The sequence below is a fragment of the Pyxicephalus adspersus genome, chromosome 9 (genome assembly GCF_032062135.1).
Source record: "Pyxicephalus adspersus chromosome 9, UCB_Pads_2.0, whole genome shotgun sequence".
Taxonomy (NCBI): Eukaryota; Metazoa; Chordata; class Amphibia; order Anura; family Pyxicephalidae; genus Pyxicephalus; species Pyxicephalus adspersus.
The window spans coordinates 39,737,240-39,751,316 of NC_092866.1; the positions used below are offsets into that span (position 1 = coordinate 39,737,240).

Consider the following 14,077-nt stretch of genomic DNA (forward strand, 5'->3'; position numbering starts at 1 on the left):
ACAAGCCAGTGATGGTATTTCTAAGAAAGCCTACAATTTCCTTTGCTAAGGGTGCTCCATCTCTGCTTCTTCCCCAGGTGGCCTAATTCTGCAATGCTTTGGGACAACAACGCCCATTAGTGTAACAAGGTTGTTTCACTGTAGGTGATATTTCACCTGGCGAAGTGTCGTCAGCATCTGAATTGTCTGTGAAACATGGCCCTTAGGTTTGGTCTACAACAGGGGTTGGCAAAGTTTTATGGCCACTAGGCCATGTATGGGGTGGGCGGGAGCACACTAGGCCAGACCCGCCCTAATGGCTCCGCCCACAACCAGGGAACGCCCCTGAAGTGAAATCTCTCTCCTCTGTATGCATTGCGGAGGAGAGGGATTTCCCTACAGGGAGCTTTCCCTATTTACTGCGGTGGCGGAAGTATCAACAGAAATAACAAACGAGAGTAACTAAATAACATTATAAAAGGTCAGTGTTGTCTATCAATAAAATGTCCCCTAAGACAAAAACAGGCTCAGCAAAATCTTATTTTTCCATAAAGGAGGCTAATTAAGTAGAGGGGAAGGTAGAGGAAAGAAGAAAAAAAAGTATTATGTGTGAAAGGATCTGCTTCTACTTCTGGTTCCACAAATGAATGCACTCTGACTTCTCCTGCACCAGAGAGACAGACGTCTGGAGAGATATCCCAATAACACACACGCACACAGTATGGTTTTAGGAATATACTCTAATGTTTACTTAACGAAGTGGTCTTTTTATACAGATAATTATACAAAAGAAGGTTGGTCTTTAGTTACATATATAATGTTATTTGACACATTGTAACGAAAACAGGACATACATCGTATCTCAAAGAAAGTACAATTCCTGACATTTGTTTACATTTAAACTACAGGAAAGACAGGAAAAGAAAATACACCTCCCTTAAGATATATGGCTCAAGCTAGATCAGCAATTTTTCCCTTCAATGACCCCAGATAGATAAACTATTTTAACCCTTCAATGTGAATGTCTATATCTATGCTACTGAAATATTATTATTACAGATAGTCCCCGTGTTACATATGAGATAGGGACTGTAGGTTTGTTCTTAAGTTGAATTTGTATGAAAGTCGGAACAGGTACATTGTTATATTAAATGCAATTAAGGACAGATAGTCCTAACATATTATTAGGCAGTGTGGTGTTAGTTACTGTATAAAATCTTCACTGTAAGTTAATCACAAAGCAAAAAAATAAAAATAATTAATGATCCTTATGGAGCCTAGACTGTAGGTTTGTTCTTTAGTTGAATTTGTATGTAAGTCAGAACAGGTACATGTTTTAATAAATGCAATTAAGGATAGATGTTTGTCTCAACATATTATTAGGCAGTAAGGTGTCAGTTACTGTATAAATTCCTCACTGTGAGTTAATCACAAACAAAGCAAAAAAAAAAACTTTATGGAGCCTAGACATTCATTAACTTCTGGAGCAAGCTGTGCTTTGATATGCAAAAGAAACAACTGCAGAGTTTGTCTTGGTCATTAAAGAGTTGCAAGAGGCTACAGAAAGAGCGCACCCCCCTAAGATCACCCACAACCTCAGCTGTGTTTAGCAAAAGCTTTCCTATGCAAGTCATGCAAACTACCCCTCCCCCTTCAAGCATCTGTCTTGTAATGGAAAGTCCCATTGTATTTAAGAAGCACCTGTATGTCGGATGTCCTTAACCTGGGGACTTTGGGAGAATGATACACACTCATCTTTATCAAAAGAAAGGTGAAAGCTACATGAAGACGAATGCTTGCCAGAGGGAGCACAAATTTAATTTTAATAAATATCAGGCTGCAATTTACACTGTTCAGTGTGACTAAATCACACTATTAGGATATAGTTATCTGGCCAGTGATCTCTGCCTTCTCATCAGCAGCTCCTGGTACTCTTTAGCCGTGCAGCCTGAGATGTACCTTCTTGGCATCCCCAGCACATTTTCTGTGGCTTATAGCTTTTCTGTTCACGGTTACCAGTTCCTTGCTGTAGCATTTAGCTTATTTTACCAGCTACTGGTGTGTTTATTTGTTGGATTTGCTGTTGCTGATTCTGCCTGTTTCCTGAAGGTGAGATTTTATACTCTCTGGACCGACATTTGTCTGTGACCCCGCCTCTGTTTTTTCCAAACCCTTGGATATATATTGTTTGGTGGACTGATTACTTGTGTACGACCTCTATGTATGGCTCTGGATTCTGAACTTGCCTCTGCTTTCCTATACTGCTTTATCTGTGGGCTCCTGGTTGCCCCCCGAACTTTTCTAGTTCTAGGGGTAACCAGGGACTGGGAAAATGCAACTAGCTTCCTGGTGACTTGTTATAGGTGTTGAGTGCAGAGCTAGATAATGGGTCTGGTGGGTGCTGGACCAGGGTCTCACATTACAACAGGTTAACAAAACTACCCACCACCATGGAAGATCTCTATAAACAATTTTGGCTCCTGACAGACTTTGTAAACCAACGGGCACAGCTTGTAGCTGCTCAGGAGGAGGATCATGTTCCTTCTGTGGTGGCCCATTATGTGGAACCCAAGGTCCCACTGTCAGAGACATTTTCAAGTGAACGCTAGAAATTTAACAGTTTTTTGAATGCATGCAAGCTGTATTTCCACGTGTGGGCGCTCTCATCTGGCACAGAGTCTCCGAGAGTTGGTCTGGTCATCTTCCTCCTCCAAGGGGATTCCTATACATTGGCTTTCAATCTGCCTTTCCACAGTGCACAAATTTTTCATAGCCATGGGGGTTCTGCATACAAACCTCGACCTGGCTTCAACCGCTGAGGCAAAGCTCTGTGGTCTTCAGCAAGGTCACAGACCAGCAGCGGAATTTGCTGCTTAGTATTGCTGCTGGGCTAAAAGTTCACAGTGGTCACAAGCCAATTTTGCCTAGGTCTAGCCAATGTCATTAAGGACATTTTTGTCAACCACCCTTTGCCGGACTTCTTGGTTATCCAATTGGCCATTAGAATTGACTGACCGACCTTTGTGACCTTTTGTTTTATGCCCAGGGTACCCCGAAATTATCACCAACACCGTGCACAGTATGTAAATGTGTTGCTGTTAGCACATGTGCATTTTACATTGTATTAAATTATTATTCATTTTTATTAAATTATTGTTAATTATTAGTATTAAATCATTGTATTGTATTAAAACGGGAGTAAACAAATTTTAAGTGCATATCATGCAAAAGTTTGGCCCACTATTAAGATTCTGGCTGTCATTCCAGAGCAGCTCAGAATAAACAGTATGCCCTTTTATAGATGACTTTTTATTGAAGAAATTAGCCCATGGGGGGCTGTTGATTCTTTTGTCCCCGCAACATACTTATTTATTATACTTAACATGTGTGACTAACTTTGTAAATGTGCAACTCCTTGGATGCACATGAACAATTGCAAGAGGTACAATTAGAAATTTAAACTATTATTGTTTAAATTAGGACATTGCATAAGTAAAACAATCAGGAATGACCTTAATAAATTATCACAGATGACAATTTAAAAAACATAGGTTTATACACTATACAATGACAACATTTTTTGTGGTTAAGCATCTTTTACACAGGCCGAACACTATAAGAATTAAATATTGATATTCAACATTTTTGATTTGCACGATATTTTAATGAAAAACGATTTAAAAGGCATATGACCCCGACGTGATTTGAACACGCAACCTTCTGATCTGGAGTCAGACGCGCTACCGTTGCGCCACGAGGTCTTGATATACGTTATAGAAGTTCTGGTGTACAGCTGCTAATTGCTGAGCGTTCTATGCCTATCGGTGAACGGCCGTTAAACCTCGGACAATGTAAAAAGATTGTGTTATTCGCCGGAGTTTGTTATACTTTAATTTATATTTTCACTTGCAGTTCTGATAGCCAGTTGGGTAGCATTATAGCATCAGATGAGCTCTTCTGCTCTAATGGTCAGAGAAACTATTGATTTGAAGGGCTACATAGCGTAAACACTGTTTTTTTTATAATATATCATAAAATATTATAATATAATGAAGACCTTCAGAGGAAACACGCAAGGAGACTCGGCATTGTGAACAAGAACTGCGTAGAAAATGCAAAAGCTATAATACTAATGCAGAGCTGACAGCTCACATTCAGCCATTTGCTCTTAACAGTTTCCGTAGTGTAGTGGTTATCACGTTCGCCTCACACGCGAAAGGTCCCCGGTTCGAAACCGGGCGGAAACATTATTTTTTCCCCCCCTAGGAATGTTATTTTTTTTATTAAATTTCTTAAATAAATAGTTATAGTGACACGTACTTAAAAATTAATCACAATTTTAGATGTTTAGAGGTTTAAAAAACGCTGTCCACCATTGTGGAAGGGAAGTTAAATATCCACCCAATAGATGGGGTGGATGGTGGGCAGCACTGCTACCAACCACCAATGGTGGAGGAGGGCATCTAATACTGCCACTGGATATTGTTAAAATTGACACTGTCCTGGGGGTTATTATTAATGTGGTCACTGATACCAGTGCTGCAGTTAAGTATCGTGGCTCCTAATCCAAAACTGGAGAATAATATTATGGTACCTGACCGTAATGCCGCTGATTATTATTGTATATATTAACTCTAGTGCTGGGGATCATCGTTGTTGCCACAGACACCAACACTGGGTATTATTATTGCCACTGATACCAGTACTGGAGTTTTACTGGGTCCACTAACATCTAAGCTTGGGATAATTACTATTGATGACACCAATGATGACTTGATGCAATCTCTATGCTGATAGAGCTCTGATATTGTGCAGACCTCCGATATTTGAAGTGCCCCCCCCCCCCCCCCAACACACACACACTGTATCAGTGCTACATTTGTATAACCCTAATTTACTGACCCAAGGGTAAAATGGGCACAACCTCATAATATAGACTTTGTATTTATATGTATTGTTATTATGGCTCTACACTTTCTATAACTAAACTGATGAAATGACAATGTTCATTGTATTGTAACTCAACTTGCAAGTTTCTTCATTTTGTGTGTGGCTACTTAAAAAAATGTATATGAAGAACCCTTTTAAAGCAATATTACTCAGATTTATTTTTGACAGCATTACCGCGCACAGGAGTTATTAAGTCCAACTTTTTATTGTTGGTAGATCATTTTGACTTGGTCATTTTCAAAGTAGCTTGCAAACCAAAAAAGTGTGGGCACCCCTGGAATACACCATATATATCCAAATGCAGTAGATTCTATACAATATGTCATTTTTCTTTTGTTTCTTTACTTACAGCAAAAGTCTGAAGGATCTGTAGGACTCAATAGGATTAAGCAAGGAGCCTGTCCATTGCAAATTGCCTACTGGCCTGTCTTTAATGTCTGCCTGACAAATCCAAAGCTCAAAATTCCTACAGCTTTGTTAAGTCCATGTGATTTTCCTGTAGCCCAGACAAAACCCGAAAGGGTCATGTTTTTTATAGTCATCATTTTTGTTGTGCTGTAGTGGTGCACTTCAAAGGCATAAAATAGAACTCTTTCTATTACTAAATCCAATTTATCCACCATTGAATGCACCTAGCTAAATTGTTAAAGATTAACCCCCCTAGCGGTATTCCAAAGTGTGGCTCGAGGTGGATTTTACTTGCAAAAAAGCATTAATCCCAAATCACACTCGGGGTCGCTAAAAACCATTAAAAACCCCACTTACCTTTTTCCTTTGGCGTCCTCCGGCGTCCTGCTCGTCCCTCCAGGCCCTCGGGCAGCGTCCTCCTTCTCTGATCTTTTCCCAGCGACTGCAGAGACATTCTGCGGGGTTTCCCAGTGACGTCGGTGAGTGCGGGTGCGGAGGGCGTGGAGGGAAATTATGTTTTATATATATATATATATAAAAAAAAATATATATATATATATATATATATATATATATATATGCTAGTGTACAGTTTTAATACAGGTTTCACTATTTTTATGCACCCTTTTTTTTTTTTTACAGATTTTAGTGTTTTTTTTATTTAAAGTGTATTATTACATTTAATAAATATTGGACATATTTCGGTGAGGTATGCCTAAGAATTATAAGCTTACAATGTAAAATAAATTTCAATGCAAAAATTGTAAAGCTTTTTGCATAGAAATACTGACATAATTAGAACACTAGGGGGGTTAACATTCATTCAGAAGTCATTCTTTAAATTTCTAATCTTTCTATCACCAAATCTGTGTCGAGTTTGAAATAAAACTATTATTGGCACTGCCAAATATCTGTACTCCTTTACAAAATGCATTAACAGGCCCCAGCGAGATTTGAACTCGCGACCCCTGGTTTACAAGACCAGTGCTCTAACCCCTGAGCTATGGAGCCTATGTTTCTCTTGTTTCAAACGTCTTTTTTTTTCAGATACAGAAAATAAAATGAGGTTGTGCAGGTGGCTCGTTACATGTCTTATATGCTTTTCACCACGTATCAAGTAGTTGTAGTCGTGGCCGAGTGGTTAAGGCGATGGACTTGAAATCCATTGGGGTTTCCCCGCGCAGGTTCGAATCCTGCCGACTACGATTGTGTTTTTTTTTTTTCCAACCTAATAACACAATACATTTGTCTACAATTTTTGTTCGCATTAAAATGTATAAATTCATGGAGGTTTACCGTTTATGACAGTGTGCAAAACTTGTTTGAAAAATATTGTACTATAATTTTTTCTGATACTTCTTTAGTGCTCTACGAATATCTATTGTTCTACGATACTCTTACATTCTCCAAAGGAATTTCTTTTTTCTTATCTAAATGAATAGAGATACAAATGCAAAACTAGGCACTGCTGAGATTCGAACTCAGGATCTCCTGTTTACTAGACAGGCGCTTTAACCAACTAAGCCACAGCGCCTCACGGTACTCATGATTTGCTTGCTGAATTATTACTGTAGTCTATTTTGTCACAAAAATAGAGTTTTAATTTCCAGAATTACGCACCAATGTACCTTTTACCCCAAATGCAAAGCACAATTTTTGTGAAATAAACAGACATTTTCTACACTGGCTTTACACTACAAAATATATTAAAGTGCTCATAACACATGTATCCCCCTATTTGTCTTTGGAAAGGATCTTTCACGATCCCTTCCAACGACTAACAACTGCACGATGCATGAACGAGTGCTGTACATACAGTACCATTCTGCTCTATCGAAAGGGGAGGGGGGGAAAGACAAAGCAGCACCCGCTGCGCGCTCTCTCCTTTTACTTTCATTAAGATCGTTAGTCGTCCGTCGTCCATGGATCCGTCAGGACGGTCGTTGGGACGATGAGCTCTGTACACATGCCGGATTCTCGTCCAAAATCATAGCCTTAGATTGTAAGTTCTTCTGGGCAGGGTTCTCTACTCTTTCTGTGTCATTGTTTGTACTTGTCTATCATTTGCTACCCCTATTTATTATACAGCGCTGTGTATTATGTTGGCACTATATAAATACTGGTTAATAATAAGACATGTATGCTAGCGTGCAGTGCACTCCTGTAATGTGCCGCAATGCATTGTTACTTTGCAGTGACTGCTTTTTTGCACTGACCACCACTATACCTCTACACTGACTATTGCAATTGTAATAGGACAGTTCTCCACTGACCCCTATAAATTAATAATCGGTTAATTTATATAGATGCTGGTCCTAATGCAACATCTAAAGAGGCTTAAGCTGCGTACACACTTCCAATTTTTATCGTTGGAAATGAACGACAAACGAACGACGAACGATCGATTGGGCAAAAATCGTTCGTAAAAAAAGTAACCAACGACGCCGACGAACGAGGATAGTCGTTGGAAATGAACGACCGGACCGGCGGATCGGATTGGACGACGATCGTTGACCATCTATCGTGTGTACGGTCGTTCAGTGATCGTCCATGGTCTGAGCATGCGCAGTGAACGAACGTTCGCTCACTTCCTGTGGTGCACGTCACTTCCTGTATCGTTCAAACGATCACATCTATCGTGTGTACAATATCTGCGAACGATCGTGTCGTTATCTGTATGTACAGGATCGGTGCTATACGATCGTTCGCAGATATCGTGCAGGAACGTTCGTCGTTCGTTTACCAACGATAATAATTGGAAGTGTGTACGTAGCTTTAGTCTACACGGACGTTTTCTGCAACCTTTAATCTGAGGCTTTTAAGGCCCATGTTTGACATCCCCATGCATTCCAATAGGCTAATCTACAACAGGACGTTTCCTTGAGGCATGTTTATGAGCTTTATCTTTTTAGGCACTTAAAACGTAAATGCGGGATCGTGGTAAAAAAGGCGGCATAGCCGTTTTTAAGACAAGCTTTAAAACGATAAAAGTGCATAAAAACACAGTAGAAACTGCGGCTCTGGGCGGTAAGGCACTATTGTTCTGCCCCTGCTCTGCTAAGCATTTTTTAAAAATCTTAAATTCTTAATTTCTTCTCTTAGGCTGGGTCTACAGGGACGTTTTTAAAAACACATGTAAACATTCCTATTGCGTTTATATGCAATTTTTAAACCCTTTTATTAGCGTTTTAAAGCTTGCCTATGCATTTTTACCGCATTTTCCTGTGTTTTTAATCCGTTTACGTTTTTAGTGCTTAAAAACGTGGGAAAATGTCCCCTTGAAGTCAATGGAAGCATTTACACATGTTTTCCCTACATTTTTGGGCGTTTTCCAGCTTTAACCCAGCGTTTTAATTTTGTAATTGTTGCATGCAGCTTTTAGGATAAAGCTCATAAATGTGCCTCAAGGAAACGTCCTGGTGTAGATTAACCCATTGTAATGTATGGGGATTTCAAACAAGGGCTTTAAAAGCCTCAGGTTAAACGCTGGGGAAAACGTCCATGTAGACTAAAGCTAGGTATACACTTCAATCAATTATCGTTAGAAAAGGAACAAATACGACCGATCAACGATTATACACGATTATTTTGAACGATTGTATTGTGCACAATTCTGTACATGCTGTAATGATACGATCGTTCAAATATAATCCACCAATAGTGTACACACGCTAGATACAATTGTTTGAACGATGCAGGGACTGACATGTAAAGGAGAAAGTGTACCGCAGAAACATGCACGATCACTGAATGACCGTACACACGATAGATAGCGAAGGATCGTCAGGCAATCAGATCTGCCGTAACGGTCATTCATTTCCAACGGAAATCCTTGCTCGTCGACGTCGTTGGTCAGTCGTTGGTCACCTTTTTTGTGAACAATTTTTCGCCGATTGGTTGTTCATCGTTCGCGTGTGTATACGTGTGTACGCAGCTTAAGCCTTAGGTATTATTTTTCCCACTTCCTGGACACTATATTTTCCCCCATTCATGCTGGGCACTATTGTCCCCCCCCCCCCCCCCCCCCCCCCCCCGGAGAGTGGGTGAGGAGGAGTTACCATTGAAAGAAACTTGAAAGGAGCGGTCAGACAGATAGGAAGCAAACCAAGAGAGAGCAGTGCCACTGATACCAATATAGCACATGATTTGTATTAGAAGAGGGTGATCAACAGTGTCAAAAGCAAAGGAAAGATCAAAGAGAAGGAGCAGAGAAGAGTTGCCTTGAGACTTAGCTCTGATGAGGTCATTGGCCACTTTAGTAAGGGCTGTTTCAGTGGAATGGGCAGCTCTAAAACCACACTGGAGAGGGTCAAGGAGAGAGTTGGTACTCAGGTAATCGGTGAGTCTTTTGTAGACAAGGTGTTTAAGAAGTTTGGAGACATATGGGAGAAGGGAGATAGGATGGTAGTTAGAGGGTAGGGAAGGGTCTAGTGAGGGTTTCATCAGGATAGGGAGAATTATGGCATGTTTGAAAGCTGAGGGGCATGTACCAGTAGAAAGGGAGAGGTTGAATAGTTTGGTTAGGGCAGGGGCCAGGGTGGAGGAATGGGCACAGAGTAGATCAGAGGGAATTGGGTCAAGCGGACAAGTAGTAGATGGAGATATTGAGAGAGGAAAAGAGATTTCGTCCACAGTACCAGGACTGAGGTAGGCCAGTGATGATTTACAGGTGGAAGGGGTGGGTATGGTTGGAGTTGGAGACATCATGTCTGATTTTGTCTATTTTATCTCTAAAGTAGGAGGCAATGTCTTGGGCAGAGAAGGATGTTGTGGGGGGGAGCAAGTGTGGGGTTTAGGAGGGAGTCAATTGTTGGGAAGAGGTTGCGTGGGTTGGAAGCTTCAGAGGAAATGACTGCGGAGAAATAATTTTGCTAAGTGACAGTGAGCTCAGTGTTAAAGCTTTGTAGCTTGGATTTGTAGTCCATGAAGTCAGCGCTGAGACCGGATTTTCTCCACTTGCGCTCAGCTGCACAAACAGTCTTTTGTAGCTGTTTGGTGTGATTATTGTGCCAGGGTCAGGGGTTGGCAGTGAGGGCGTAGCAGAAGGTGACAGGGGCTACTTTATCCAAAGCCAAGGAAAGAGAGTAGTTTAACATGGTGACAGCTTCATCTGGGGAGGTGATTTTGGCGAGGGCAGGGGTTAGGGACACAAGGCATTTTGCGAAAAGGTTGTGGTCAGGGTTACAGATATCTCTCTGTCATTGACCAGGTCTGGGATGTGGCAAGGTTGTGATCAGAAAGGGAAAATGGTGAGTTGTCAAGAAGGATGAGGTTGCAGAGTTTAGAAAATACGAGGTCTAAAGTGTGTCTGGCTATGTGTGGGGGGCCATTGATGTTCTGACTGAGTCCAAATGATGAGGTAATGGAGAGCATTTTGGCTGAGGAGGGAAGGTTGGGCTCATCAACTGCAACAATAAAGTCACAAAGTATGAGGGTGGGCAGGTCATGGGAAAGTATGTGTGGGAGCCAGGATGCAAAGTTATACAGGGGCTAAAGAGACGGACAGAGTGGACTTCAAAAGAGGTGAAAATGAGAGAGGGTGGGGTAGGATGGACTGTGTATGTACAGTTAGGTGAGAGAAGGAGACCCACACCACCCCCTACTTTGTTGCCAGGTCTAGGGGTATGTGTGAAGTGCAGGCCCCCATAGGAGAGAGCAGCAGAACAGGCAGAGTCAGAGTCAGGGTAGGGTAAATGGGGATAAGGTTAGGAGAAGGGAGTGTCTTGCTGAGAGTTTATGGAAGGGGGAGGCTGCGTGGGGGTCCAGGGTTGGGTGAGATGTCACCAGAAAGTATCAGTAGAGAAAAAAGGTGCAGGAGCACAGACAGAGAAATAAGGAGAATGAAGGAGCAGAGAGACAATGAGTTATCAGACATGGGAGGACAGGGAGTAGTGACAAAGAAAGGGCAGGGTGAATAATACATTTTTACAGATAATTGCGAACCATATGTGTACATTAAACAATGTAGCAAACTGAAGTCCAAGAGAAGCAGTCTAGTCATATGGGTTAAAGTGAGGCTTGTAAACCTGCAGAGTTCCAGGAGTGGGGGATGATTCAGTCAAAGAGATAGTTTGATGAAGTACCAGTTCAGAATGGCAGCAACAGAGGATGTGTTGCAATCCAGGTGGATAAATCAGTCCAAAGGCAGGAGATGGGAGTGGCAGAGTAAAATTATATATCCAAATTTGTTCCAATTCTTCTTTTAATTCCCTGGATCAATTCCCATTGCAGTTTTAGTTTTGGCACTTAACATTTGGGCACGTGGCCAGGGTCCCAACGTGAGCCTGCCTGTTGTTTAAATAATAAATAAATATATATATATACACACACATATATTATCTCAAAAAGATCAAGGGAACACTCAAATTTATTAGATCTCCATGACTGAAATGTTTAGTAGTATGTAAAGCCCCCACATGACCGTGTGTTCTACCAACAACATCTGAGCATTCTTCTGATAAGGCGCCATGTGGGACCTTTGGGATCTCATCTCAGACCTGGTTCGGAACATTAGTTAGACAAAAAAGGGTGTTGCACCTAAAAACAAAAAATAAATAAATTTTTACCCTATATAAAAGGGTTGTCCACCCTTTAATGTAAAGTGAAAATTATGAGTTTAGGTATGCTTTAAAATAAACCTACAGTTCCTATCTCGTGTGAAACCTGGGGACTACCTGTATAAAAATTCTTTATACTATTTTTAACTAATTATTATTATATTACTTGTGTTTTAAGGATTTATTGTGGTGTAAAGGCTGCCACTATGGATGATCCTTCCATCCATTTATCCACCAGTGTCACTCTAAATGCTCGATGGATGGATCATCCATTGTGGGCTCCTATACACAAGCTGGGGGAAGTAAGGAGTGCTGAGATCTGCAATGACTGTACAGTATATTGAGAACCAGCACTCTGTGAGCTTTTGGCGCCCTCTATTGACAGCCCACAAAAGTACACCTAATTGGAAAACCAGTAATGTCTGCGTTACACAGCTCTCCATGACAACGGGACAGAAACCAGGTCTTTCTCGCTGAAAACGGGACGGTTGGGAGCTATGATACTGCAATACATGTCATATCATATTGGGTCACCTTTATCTACATATGAATAGCCACAAACGACTTTGGCCCAATTTGAACAGAAAGACACAAAACAAGATAGCCTGACTGAGCAACACTAAGAGAAGTCAAAGGGGAAGAAAGGTACAAAAAATGGCTATAAAACAGTAACCAAATATTTTTCTGGATGCCTGTGGGTGGAATCTGTTTGTCATTCTTGTAAATGTGATGGCAGGCCACTCAAGTGCAGTCTACAGACCCATGGCTCATATAGGTAACTATACAATATCTCTATATTCTATATGAAGTATATATTGTGCAGAGCAAACCACCTCTGCAAAAACTGTATCAATAGTTTTAGTTGTTTCTCTTTAGAAAATGCTGCCCCCTAGTGTTTATTTTCAACAGTTACATCATTCTAATTATGCATATACTGAATGTTATTACATACTGTATCGCTAAATTATCATACTACAGATTTTAAGCTATTACATGTTCTTTAATAAGCATTTCGAAGGTATGATATTCTACAAGATGCCCACCATCAGGGGATGTAGCTCAGTGGTAGAGCGCACGCTTCGCATGTGTGAGGCCCCGGGTTCAATCCCCGGCATCTCCAATTCTTTAAGCATTATTTTAAAATTTAAAACAATATATTACTACATAACTATACTGACGTGTATTTATGAAATAATCAATATTTTATGCAATATACTGCTGCCTACATTAAGACTGGCAAAAACATTATCTTTCACTAGAAGATCGGAATTTGGATGTGCCGAACAATTGTCTAAAATAAGAAGTATCTTGCATTTAGGGTCTAGTCCAACCAAGTTACAGTGAGCCCTAACCTCAGGAACAAAACATTTTTGAAACCAATCCAATGTAATATCAGTGGTAACCCACCCCTTTTTGTGACCGCGGTAATGGACAGGAAACTGTGTCATTCCCTTGAAGGCCCTCGGATGTAAACTTTTCCTGATAACAAGCAACTTACATCTGGTCCCGCCCCCAGCCACAAAGTCGCACAGACCTGCCAGGCCGACAGTTGTGTCCCCAGACCTTGCGACCCCAACGTCCACCACACGGCGGAGACGCAGATGCCAGGCATCGCCATGCAACACAGATGCTGGCCGGGCATCACCAGGGGGAAACAGATGCTGGGCATCGCTGGAGGACGCTGAGGGCACTGCTGGAGGACGCCGCGGCCACCGCTGGAGGGCACTGCTGGCACGTGGGACCAGGTAAGTTTAAGAAATCCCTTGCAATTCCACCCTGAGTGTGGCTCGGGGTTGCCGCTTTTGGTACTGAAAATTAACCCGAGCCAGACTCGGGAATACCGCCAGGGAGGTTAAGGCTTAGTCTACACGGATTGTTTCCCCAGCATTTACCTGAGGCTTTAAAAGCCCAAGTTTGATATTCCAATGCATTCCAATGGGCTAATTTACACCAGGGCTTTTCCTCGGAGGACGTTTTGAGCGTTACAGATGACGCTCCCTGCAACGTTTTAAAAATGAAACACAAGGTTAACACGGGTAAACGGGTCTATTGATTTCAATGGGGGCATTTTCCCATGTTTATAAGTGTTTAAAGCATAAACACCCGGCAAACTTTAAGACGCTAGTAAAAGTGCATAAAACGCATATGAATGCAGTAGGAATGTTTACACGTGTTTTTAAAAC

At 41.3% G+C, this 14,077-nt stretch overlaps 6 non-coding genes across 6 annotated transcripts; 3 read left to right on the forward strand and 3 right to left on the reverse strand.

The window, feature by feature from the left end:
• Positions 1–3,668: 3,668 nt before the first annotated feature.
• On the reverse strand, positions 3,669–3,740 carry TRNAW-CCA (transfer RNA tryptophan (anticodon CCA)). Its single transcript has one exon. It is a non-coding gene; the product is annotated as a tRNA-Trp (tRNA).
• A 413-nt stretch (positions 3,741–4,153) lies between these two features.
• TRNAV-CAC (transfer RNA valine (anticodon CAC)) lies at positions 4,154–4,226 on the forward strand. Its single transcript has one exon. It is a non-coding gene; the product is annotated as a tRNA-Val (tRNA).
• A 2,049-nt stretch (positions 4,227–6,275) lies between these two features.
• Positions 6,276–6,348, reverse strand: TRNAT-UGU (transfer RNA threonine (anticodon UGU)). Its single transcript has one exon. It is a non-coding gene; the product is annotated as a tRNA-Thr (tRNA).
• A 112-nt stretch (positions 6,349–6,460) lies between these two features.
• TRNAS-UGA (transfer RNA serine (anticodon UGA)) lies at positions 6,461–6,542 on the forward strand. The gene has a single exon. It is a non-coding gene; the product is annotated as a tRNA-Ser (tRNA).
• A 255-nt stretch (positions 6,543–6,797) lies between these two features.
• TRNAT-AGU (transfer RNA threonine (anticodon AGU)) lies at positions 6,798–6,871 on the reverse strand. Its single transcript has one exon. It is a non-coding gene; the product is annotated as a tRNA-Thr (tRNA).
• Positions 6,872–12,942: 6,071 nt separating this feature from the next.
• TRNAA-CGC (transfer RNA alanine (anticodon CGC)) lies at positions 12,943–13,014 on the forward strand. The gene has a single exon. It is a non-coding gene; the product is annotated as a tRNA-Ala (tRNA).
• Positions 13,015–14,077: the final 1,063 nt, after the last annotated feature.